This window comes from Myxine glutinosa, chromosome 10 (assembly GCF_964187855.1).
Source record: "Myxine glutinosa chromosome 10, kmMyxGlut1.1, whole genome shotgun sequence".
Taxonomy (NCBI): Eukaryota; Metazoa; Chordata; class Myxini; order Myxiniformes; family Myxinidae; genus Myxine; species Myxine glutinosa.
The window spans coordinates 132,224,337-132,234,126 of record NC_136270.1 but is presented as its reverse complement, the minus strand read 5'-3'; positions in this window follow the sequence as shown (position 1 = coordinate 132,234,126).

Here is a 9,790-nt window from a genome sequence, read left to right as displayed (position 1 = left end):
CTGCATAAGCCGATACAACTACTGAAGGACTCCCAGGGGATACAGTCACTCCTGAAATATTTTTCCTAAATAAAATTAGGAGTGATTCCATTACCAAGGAAAATAATAACCCAGAAACCGGGCATCCTTGTCTCACCCCTCTTTGAACCTGTACCGGAGAGCTGAGTTCGTTATTTATTTTAAATAAACTAAATATATTGTTGTACAACAAAGTCACGTAGGCCCTAAAATTGACACCAAAGCCACATGCTTCTAGCACCCGATACAAAAAAACATGATCCACACTGTCAAAAGCCCTTTCCAAATCCAGGAATATTATCCCAAAATCTTTTTCCAAGCAATCACATTCCATTAAGTCTCTAATCAAAAAAATATTATCATAAATAGATCTGTTTGGGATGCAGTAACTCTGATCATGGTGGACTAGATCACCGATTACCGTCTTCAACCGACTGGCCAACACTTTTGACAATATTTTATAGTCCGTACATAATAACGAGACCGGCCGCCAATTCTTTATCTGTCGTAGATCCCCAGTCTTTGGAATCAGCGACACCACTGCTCTTCTGAAGCTTAGTGGGAGTTCTCCAAGCACCAAGCTTGGAGAACTCCCACTCCAAGCTTGGAGAACTTGGAGAACTCCCACTAAGCTTCCAAGCTTGGAGAACTCCCACTAAGCTTCAGATTCCAGGACATTCAATAATTCAGGGCCCAAAAGGTCCCAAAAAGCCAAGAAAAATTCTGCCGGTAGGCCGTCAATCCCAGGAGCTTTCCCCGAGTCCATTTCACTTAGGGCCTGCGTTAGCTCAGGCAAAGTAATTGTTGAATCCAGGCCCAGGCACTGAGGCTCAGTTAGGGATGAAAGGTGAGAAGTTAAAAATTCCATGGTTTGCTCACAAACATTTTGTTTTGCATAGACTTTTGAAAAAAACTCTCTAATGCACAACCTTACATCTCCAGGGTTGGCAACCATGTTTCCCCTAAAGTCTTGTACAGAGAAAAGGGTTTTGGGTGACTTATTGACAAAATCCATTTGGAAAAAAGATTTACTCGGGGTGTCTGATACCTTTAAATTGTTTATTCTTAATCTAATTAACAGGCCTGCTGCTTTCTCCTGAATCAGCTCTCTCAGTTGAGCCTTCTTTTCAACCAATAACCTGTGGTCTCTTCTGATATTATCTTTAGCCAGTTTACACTCTAACCGTATAATATCAGCTTCTAAACACGCCATTGTTATATTTTTTATGTCAGTTCCATTTGAAACAAACTGCTGACAAAACACTCTAATCTGAGCTTTTGTATTATCCCACCATAATGCTAAAGAAGAGAAAGAGGGCTTTCTTGAAAGTTGGATGACCCAAAAAGCACGGAAGGCGTCTTTAAACAAAGCATCTTCGAGAAGACTGGTATTGAATTTCCAGTATGCACTTTTGCGTAAGGGTTGAGGGAAAAAGAGGCCCATGGTAACTAAATGATGATCAGAAAACAAAGATGGAAAATGATTTGGAGAGATAACCGCATTCCTGAACTGTGAGTTTATGTACCAACGGTCAAGTCTAGCGAAGGTCATTCTCCCATTGGCACATCGTCCCCAAGTATACTCAGATTTGTTGGGGTAATGCAGTCTCCATGCATCTAGCACACCCACTGCCAAAAAATAATTTAACAAATCAGTACTACCTTCGGGATGAGGTTCTGCTGTATTTCGGTCTATACTGGGTTTAAAGGTGCAATTAAAGTCACCCCCCATGCAAATACAATTATTGAGATCTATCGACTGCATGTGTCGAATTAAAGATGAAAAGAAAGCTCTTCGTTCCACACTCTCACTTGGTGCATAAACGTTGAATAGTGTAAACCGAAAATTATTAATGACCAGTTCCAATGAAATAAACCGGCCTTTAATCACCTCCTGGAAGAGGCATGACTCAGGTACCAGGCCTGGTCTGAGTAAAAAGGCTACACCAGCAGAAGAAGAAGACATGTTACTAAAAAAGCATTGTCCTTTAAAGAGGCGACACCAGTCGTACTCCCCATTTTGAATTATATGGGTTTCCTGGAGTAAGAGCACATCAATTTTCTTGCGCTCAAATAAACTTTTCACCTGAACCTGGCGGTTTTGGCTTGCACCTCCGCCATTCATATTTAAGGTTCCAAAGGTGATTTTTTTCATGGATTATCAAAAGGCGTGAGCGGTTGCTGGGAAATCTCGCTCCCTGCTTTTGTAACAGCCTTTCTAAGCCGATGAAACAGCGACCTTGTTAAATGAAATTCATCCGGCCTCCTAATTATGTCCTTTGCAGTCTGGATGAATGAAATTAAATCAGGAAAATGATCTTTTACAATCACATTTCGGTGTCGGTAGGTGTCATTCAGAAAAGAAATAACGAGTTGAGGGGCTATGGATGACTGATCAGATGAAGATTGAGACAACTCAGTCATCTCAACTTCATCCTCTGAATCTGACAAATCAGAAACAGCTCCACCCGGGTCACATATATCAGTCTGCCCAGTCCCCATTTTGATTCCAGCCAAGTCCGAAGATTTGCTGGAATGTTCTATGGTAGAGTCATCCTCACTCTGGTACCCGGGACATTCAGCAGGAGCTGAAATCTCGGCTTCACCCTCCTGCAGGGAGATGTTCACTGGCTCAGTTGACGAACCAGTGTCATGATTTAGATCTTGCAGGGGTAAAGAGGAGCTTGGGGCTGAGACATTCCCAATCCGCTCGGTCTCAGCAGGTAGTAAAGGTGGCGGCTCACTAATGGGCTCACCATCATCTTTAGTCTCACCATCTACTTTTTCTCCCAGGTTTTCGGTGCTGCCCGATAATGTTTCAGAATTAATTAATTCATGTTCCTTCTCCCTGGTGTCAACACAGCTTGTGGACACCTGAGAAAGACGTTCCAGGGCGTCTGCACCCACACTATCTTTATCCAACACTACCTTTTTCAAAGTAATGTTGGAGTTACAAGCACCAGGTGCTCTTCGTTTCTTTGTCACCACAATGGGATTTTCTTCCATCTCCTCACTGCACGTAGCATCTGCCACCACAGGTGGGTTATCTGGGGTTATTTCATTATTTACCGAATCAGCGGTGTTGTCGTTTTCACTAACACGAACAGGAGTATTATCCCTACTCCTCGAGTGCGAGGGAGCGTCGGTAGGAACCGTTCGGGTATTTCGGTTTACGTTGTTTCGTACGTTAGAGACCGGGGTGTTATCTCTTTTACAATCAGCGTCACTATGACCTGCTTCACCACACCTTACACACGATACCTTCGGACAAAACCTTTTCACATGGCCAAAAGCTCCGCACTGAAAACATGTTAATGAGGCCGATGACGCATACATCTGATACTCATGGTTGTTCACCTTTACCTTGAACGTGATGTTTAACCCCGTGTCATCGCCTCGATCCGGAAGCACCATATACACCTGCCGTCTGAAGCTCATCACGTGTTTAACACGTTCATCCTGAGACCGGAGCGGAATCATTGTGATTTTTGACACAGCTGTTCCGTATCGGGACAAAACGGACATCAGCTGGTTGCAGGTTATAAATGGGGGTACGTTAGATATGACGACCCTCATCGACGGAGTGTCCATAGGCGACGCCAAGACAAAGAGACCTCTCTCTGTGGTTAAACCCGCACTTACAACATCGTGAACGAATTTTTCATCGGACACAAATACAACAACTTTTCGATTCATTCTCGACGCTGCTCGTACATTTTCACAACCGATTATTTTCCCCACCGACAAAACAATGTCCTCAGTGGAAGTTCCTTCGGGTGGAACACACACAAATGCATGCTTCCTTGTTAAGTTGTCGAACGCCTCTAACCGAGAGCGTGCATTCGCCATCCCAGCGAATTAACACCCCCCCCACTTGTCCGAACCGGACAAGTAGGTACCAAAACGAAATAAATCAAACTAGAATAAATAATAAACGTGCAGTATAAGCACAAAAAGGCTTACAAAGCGTCGTCGAAGCCAGTAGGCCGCACCCAAAATGGGTCCGCTCTCAAACCTCTCTCTCTTGAAGACAAAGGTATAGGAAGGATGAAAAACAAAATGCCAAAGTACACAGGATGGAAAGGAGAGGGAGGGGGGGGGCAGGGGAGGGCAGGAGAGGAGGAAAACTCACAAAGAACTCGCTACACCACAGAGCAGTTGCTCACAGCCGCCATGACGCCACGCCCAACACACGAACGGCCAGCAGGGGGCGCGAGAGAGAGAGAGAGAGAGAGAGAGAGAGAGACTTGACTTTTGTGTCCTTTTATTATAAACAATGTAAAGCCATTTCACAAGCAGTTGTAAAAAAACACATTTCACAAAGCAGTTGTAAAAAAAAACAAAGCAACCAGTTTAAAGAAATTGCATAAGGATCATGAAGACACCACAAAAAGAGCAAAGGGTATTTAAAAGAAACCAGCAAATGTACAAAAATATATATTTTACAAACCAAAGGGGAGACACAAACAAAACCACAACCAATTTTAAAGGAAATGCTCATGCAAGAGCTATAAATACATCAAGAGCAAATTAAGCGAAAAACTAAGAGAGAGAGAGAGAAATGTATTCAAGGACACAGGAAGAAACATATATGCAAGCAATCAGTTCCAAAGAAAAAAAGTCAAATCAATCAGGAATTATAAAGTAATTACCACTTTTGAATCATCGACTGAGCACAAAATATTGCCAATACACCACTTTCTCTCAAAAAGTTGGACGTTTCCATTACTGACAAAGAAATCAAATTCTAGCTTGAGTCGTGTTGAGACAAACCCTTTAAAAATAGAAATAGCATCAGAGCCATAGCCGTTATCTATTTTAATTTTCCGAGATTTATATATCGCATATTTTGCAACAGCAACCAAAAAATTGAGAAGAACACCCACATCTCTACATGTGGGCCTGAAAGACACACCAAATATAAACATATGCATATTGAAAGGGAAGGACAGTTGGTGAAAAAGATATTCAAGGAACAAGAAAAGCGATGTCAGTCTACGACACTGTACATAAGCATGAAACAAATCCTCCTTCTGATCACAGAAAGGACAGGTTTCCGGCAGTGAGCTGTTAATACGGTGGACAAAAATATTGGAGGGAAGCGCCCAGTGTGCTAACCTCCATTGTATGTCCGCTAACACACCATGTATTGGTAAGGTGTACATGTGAGGCCAAAGGGGGGTAGACGGAGACCCCGACCCTAACCGCTCTGACCACAAAGCTACTCGTGTTCTCCCAGAGAGGGGTACATTCTTATTTTGTCGAGAGAGATCACGGATTCCAATCTTAGTTACAAGATGAAAAGGGGGGGTATGTTCAATCTCCGGCTGAAGAGAAGACGAAAGGAGCACTTTGATTTCAGGGAAACCTAACCGAAAGTCCTCAATGTTACCAACACCTTCCCAGCCGATGTTTAGCTGTCTAAATTTTCTAATGACTATACGTACAACTTGGTCTACAAGTCGGACAGACCGAGATCCAACTGAGGTTGCCACCAAACCAGCAGGTTTCCACTTAACTCCAGATGAATCTCTCAGATCACATACTTTGTTAATCCCTCCTTGGATAAATGTTTTAATCAGGGCATGGCTATGAGGGATACCAGGAAAAAAGTTATTGAAGAAAAGGGGTTCTTGAAGGAACATTCGACAATTATAGCCCTCAAGGAAGCGGTGGACGTCAAACCTTTTCCAAGTGTCCAGTAAACTCTGATAGAATCTCGGAAGAGAGGCAAAATTTATATGCTCGAGGTCTATCAAAAGAAGCTGCTGATCATATCTCAGTCTACCAGCCTGTTGTAACAGAAAAAGTGCAAAGGGCCGCCAGGGCAGCTGTTCAGCGAACAGTAGTCTCTGCAGAGACTGCAGCCGAAAGGCCACAACCCGACCAGAGATATCAACAATGCCCTGGCCACCTTCCTTCCGGGGGTAGTACAATATTTCAGGCCTCAGCCAATGGTAGCCACTCCAAAAGAAGTTTACTAGCATTCGCTGAGTAGCCATAATTAGTTGGTTCGATGGCTGTAAAGCAATAATTCTGTGCCATAATTTTGTTGCAACCAGATTGTTTATGACAAGGGTATGGCCTCGATAGGAGATGGACCTCAGCAGTCCTTCCCATGCTTTCAATCTGTGCATAATTTGTTCCAACACTCCTTCCCAATTTTTCATTTCTGTTTCACGATTACCGATATGCACTCCAAGATATTTAACCCCGTCCGTTCTCCAGACCAGGTTGTGTGGGAGTGAGGGTGGTGATACACAAGAGAGATTGCCTTTGCCACACCATAATGCTGTACTTTTATTCCAATTGATCCCACCGGAAGAGGCTGCAGAGAAATCTCGCATACAACGTTGTAAAGCAGAGACATCATTGGAGCTTCTAATCAAAACACAGACATCATCAGCATAAGCCGTCTGCACAAATTCTGCTCCTTCTATACTTCTCATTCCCTGAGGTATTTGCTGTCTAATAGACCGAAGGAGTGGTTCAAGGGTGACTATATATAAAAGCCCAGAGAGGGGGCAACATTGGCGAATACCCCGTTGGAAAGGAAAGGGAGAGCATAACCTATTGTTGATCTTCATCATACATTGAGTATTAGTATACAGGAGTTTCACATAAGAGGTGAAAGTTTCACCAAACCCCATTCCTTTCAGGACAGAAAAAAGGTACTTGTGGTCAACACGATCGAAGGCCTTAGTTTGATCAAGAAACAGCAATCCAAAATCGTCACGCAGGAAATTATTGCATGAAATAATATGTCTTACCAAAAAAATATTATCATAAATAGATTTTCCAGGCACACAGTAGGTCTGGTCCGGGTGTATAACTGAACTGATCACAGTCTTCATACGATTAGCAAGTACTTTAGAGAGAATCTTGTAATCAACACACAATAAGGAGACAGGTCGCCAGTTATCAACCAGTTGAAGATTCCCAGCTTTTGGTAGCAAACAAACGACTGCTCGTCTACAAGACATTGGAGGTTCTCCGACACGTATGCTTTCATCGAGTACATCGAGTAAGTCAGGTCCCACAAGGGCCCAGAAGGTCTTGTAGAATTCTGTGGGCAGGCCATCTATTCCAGAAGCTTTCCCATCTTTCAGGCTCCGCACAGCTGCTTCAAGTTCATCAGCCGAAATTGGGGAATCGAGCATGCATCGCTCATCCTCCTCGACACTCGGAAGCCCAGCAGTTAACTCTCGTATCACCTCATTGTCCACGTTCTGAGGAGAATACAAGTTAGAATAGAACCCTTTCAGAGTACACCTGATCGCCTGCTGGGAGGTCACCAGCGACCCATTGGGAGTGAGTAAAGTATGAATTTGTTGTGACCTTTTGAGGGAAGACTCTAACTTAAAGAACTCTTTGTTTGGCATGTCCAGAGTTAAATAGCTCATTCGCATTCGGACCAAGGCACCCATCGCCCGTTGCCGTACCGCTTCCTCCAGCACTGCTTTCTTTGCCCATATTAGTTGGTCACGTGCACCTCTCCCAACCTCGTCAACATTCTGTTCTAACGATATAATTTCAGATTTTAACTGATCGATTGATATTGATTGGATTTTGGTGGTGTATGCACTATATTGTTGACAGAAATTCTTAATTTGGGATTTTGCAATGTCCCACCACAGCCGGAGACTATCATACTCAGGTCTGGAGGAGCGAATTTTCTCCCACACGACGTGAAAGGCCTCATTAAATTCCTTGTCATGTAAGAGACGAGTATTCAAAGACCAGTAAGCACTACCACCGGGTGGAAAGGGTAACTTAAAGGACATTGAGATTAAACTGTGGTCTGTGAATCCAGTTGGTAAAATTTTGGAGACAGACACCACATTCAACATTGGCTTGTTCACATAGAATCTGTCCAGCCTTGCCATTGACATAATACCATCATTTCATCTACACCATGTATAACAGCGTGAGAGTGGGTGTTGTGATCTCCACACATCCTTAAACCGAAAGATGTTGATGGTGTCCTCTAGAGCTTTCGTAGAGGCAACATGAGGCTCATGACCATTCCTATCAATCGACGGACAAATTGTGCAATTAAAATCTCCCGCGATACAGATAAAGGCTGTTGGGTCCAGAGTTTTTACAAAATCCCGCAGAGTGGAAAAGAAAATTTTCCTCTCCATTGGGTCACACGGTGCATAAACATTCACTACTATAATCTTTTGGGTATTATAAAGAAATTCTACGGAGATCAAATGCCCTTTATAGATTTCTTTAAATGAAACCTGTTGAGCACAAATCTTGTGACTTAGGCAAATGGCAACACCGGCCCGAGGTGTAGGGAACCCACTTAGCCACCATTGCCCTTTAAAAGGTTTCCCCCAATCGGCTACTTGAGCATTAGTAGCGTGGGTCTCTTGTAAGAGAATAATGTCAGCCTTTTCTTTTCCAACCGCTTGAATGGTTTGCACCCGCCGTAAGGGGGCACGACCCCCATTTATATTTAAGGATACAACATTTAGTTCCATGGTTGATTCTTCTGGGGGGTGAAGTCCTCTTCCTCAATTAATTCCTTGTTTGCCTTCGTGATGGATTTCCTCAGCCGCTGAAATTCAGGTTCAGAGATTTCCACATGCTCACTCCTTTGCAGCAAAGGTTTTGCGGCTGCAAGGAAGGCCTGGATATTAGGAAAATGATCCTTAATTCGTACATGCCTTTGTCTGAAAGTTTCCTTCAAAAATCTGACAATATTTTCTTTTGGGATCTCCAAAGGCTGCTCTTCCTCCTGAGGGGGGGGGGGGGGGGGGGCTGTCAACCATTGCCACTGGTTCCTCATGGCCGATCAGTGTCTCTGTAGTTAGAATTCCCTCCATGACGCTAGTAACGAGTTCCTCCTGAACCTGTACAGAAACACCTGTTCCATCCCCATCTACCTTAGGTTCTTCATCCTCTTTATCCTCATGCATCATTGCAATGAGGGGGGGGGGGGGGGGGGGAGGAGTCGTTATTAGTAGTAATGGGTATTTTGCATTCCCCATTAGAATTGATATGGTCATCAGTAGGCTGTTCGGTTTCGCAGGTTGATTTACAACCTTCAGGAAAAAGTTCCCCTTCATCCTGAGCAGGTGGTATCATGTCAGCCATAGTTTCACCACCTTGCTGATCTTCATGTGAAGGACTGTCTGAATCGTTTAAACTGCTTCCTGTCTGCACCACCAACACTTTAACACCTTTGTCCTCATTCCTCGCACTTACAAGTGACCGTTTCAAATTTTTCCGAGACGCCGCATCTACAATCTGCTGCTCCTCGCAAATCATTCCCTCTACAGGTAGAGACTTCTCCCTTACATTTGCTGACTCATCGGTTGCACGATGGCCAGCTGTACTGGATGACTCATCGCTTACACGAAGCACATCCGTATGGGTCTCATCAGCACCACTCTTAGCCGTACCTTGATGGTCCGATGTAGATTCCCGCACTGAAGGCAGAACATCTATAGAATCATCCGTAGTGGTCACGGGGGGAGCTGGTCCGGCTGCTGAGGCATACGTTTTCTCCCCATCAGGACAATACTGCCGAGTGTGTCCATGTGCACCACACCCGTAACAAATCAACCTCTCCGTTGCCGCAAAAATCCTGTGCTCACGTTTTGACGACTTAAAAACGAGAGAGACATTCAATTGCGTCAAACCGTCCTTCAAAACAACATAACAAAACCGTCTAAACGTTTCGATATGCTTCAGCTTCCCGTCTGTGGTGCGAATGGAGGCTTGGATAATTCTCGACACCACAGTACTGTACTGACCGAGC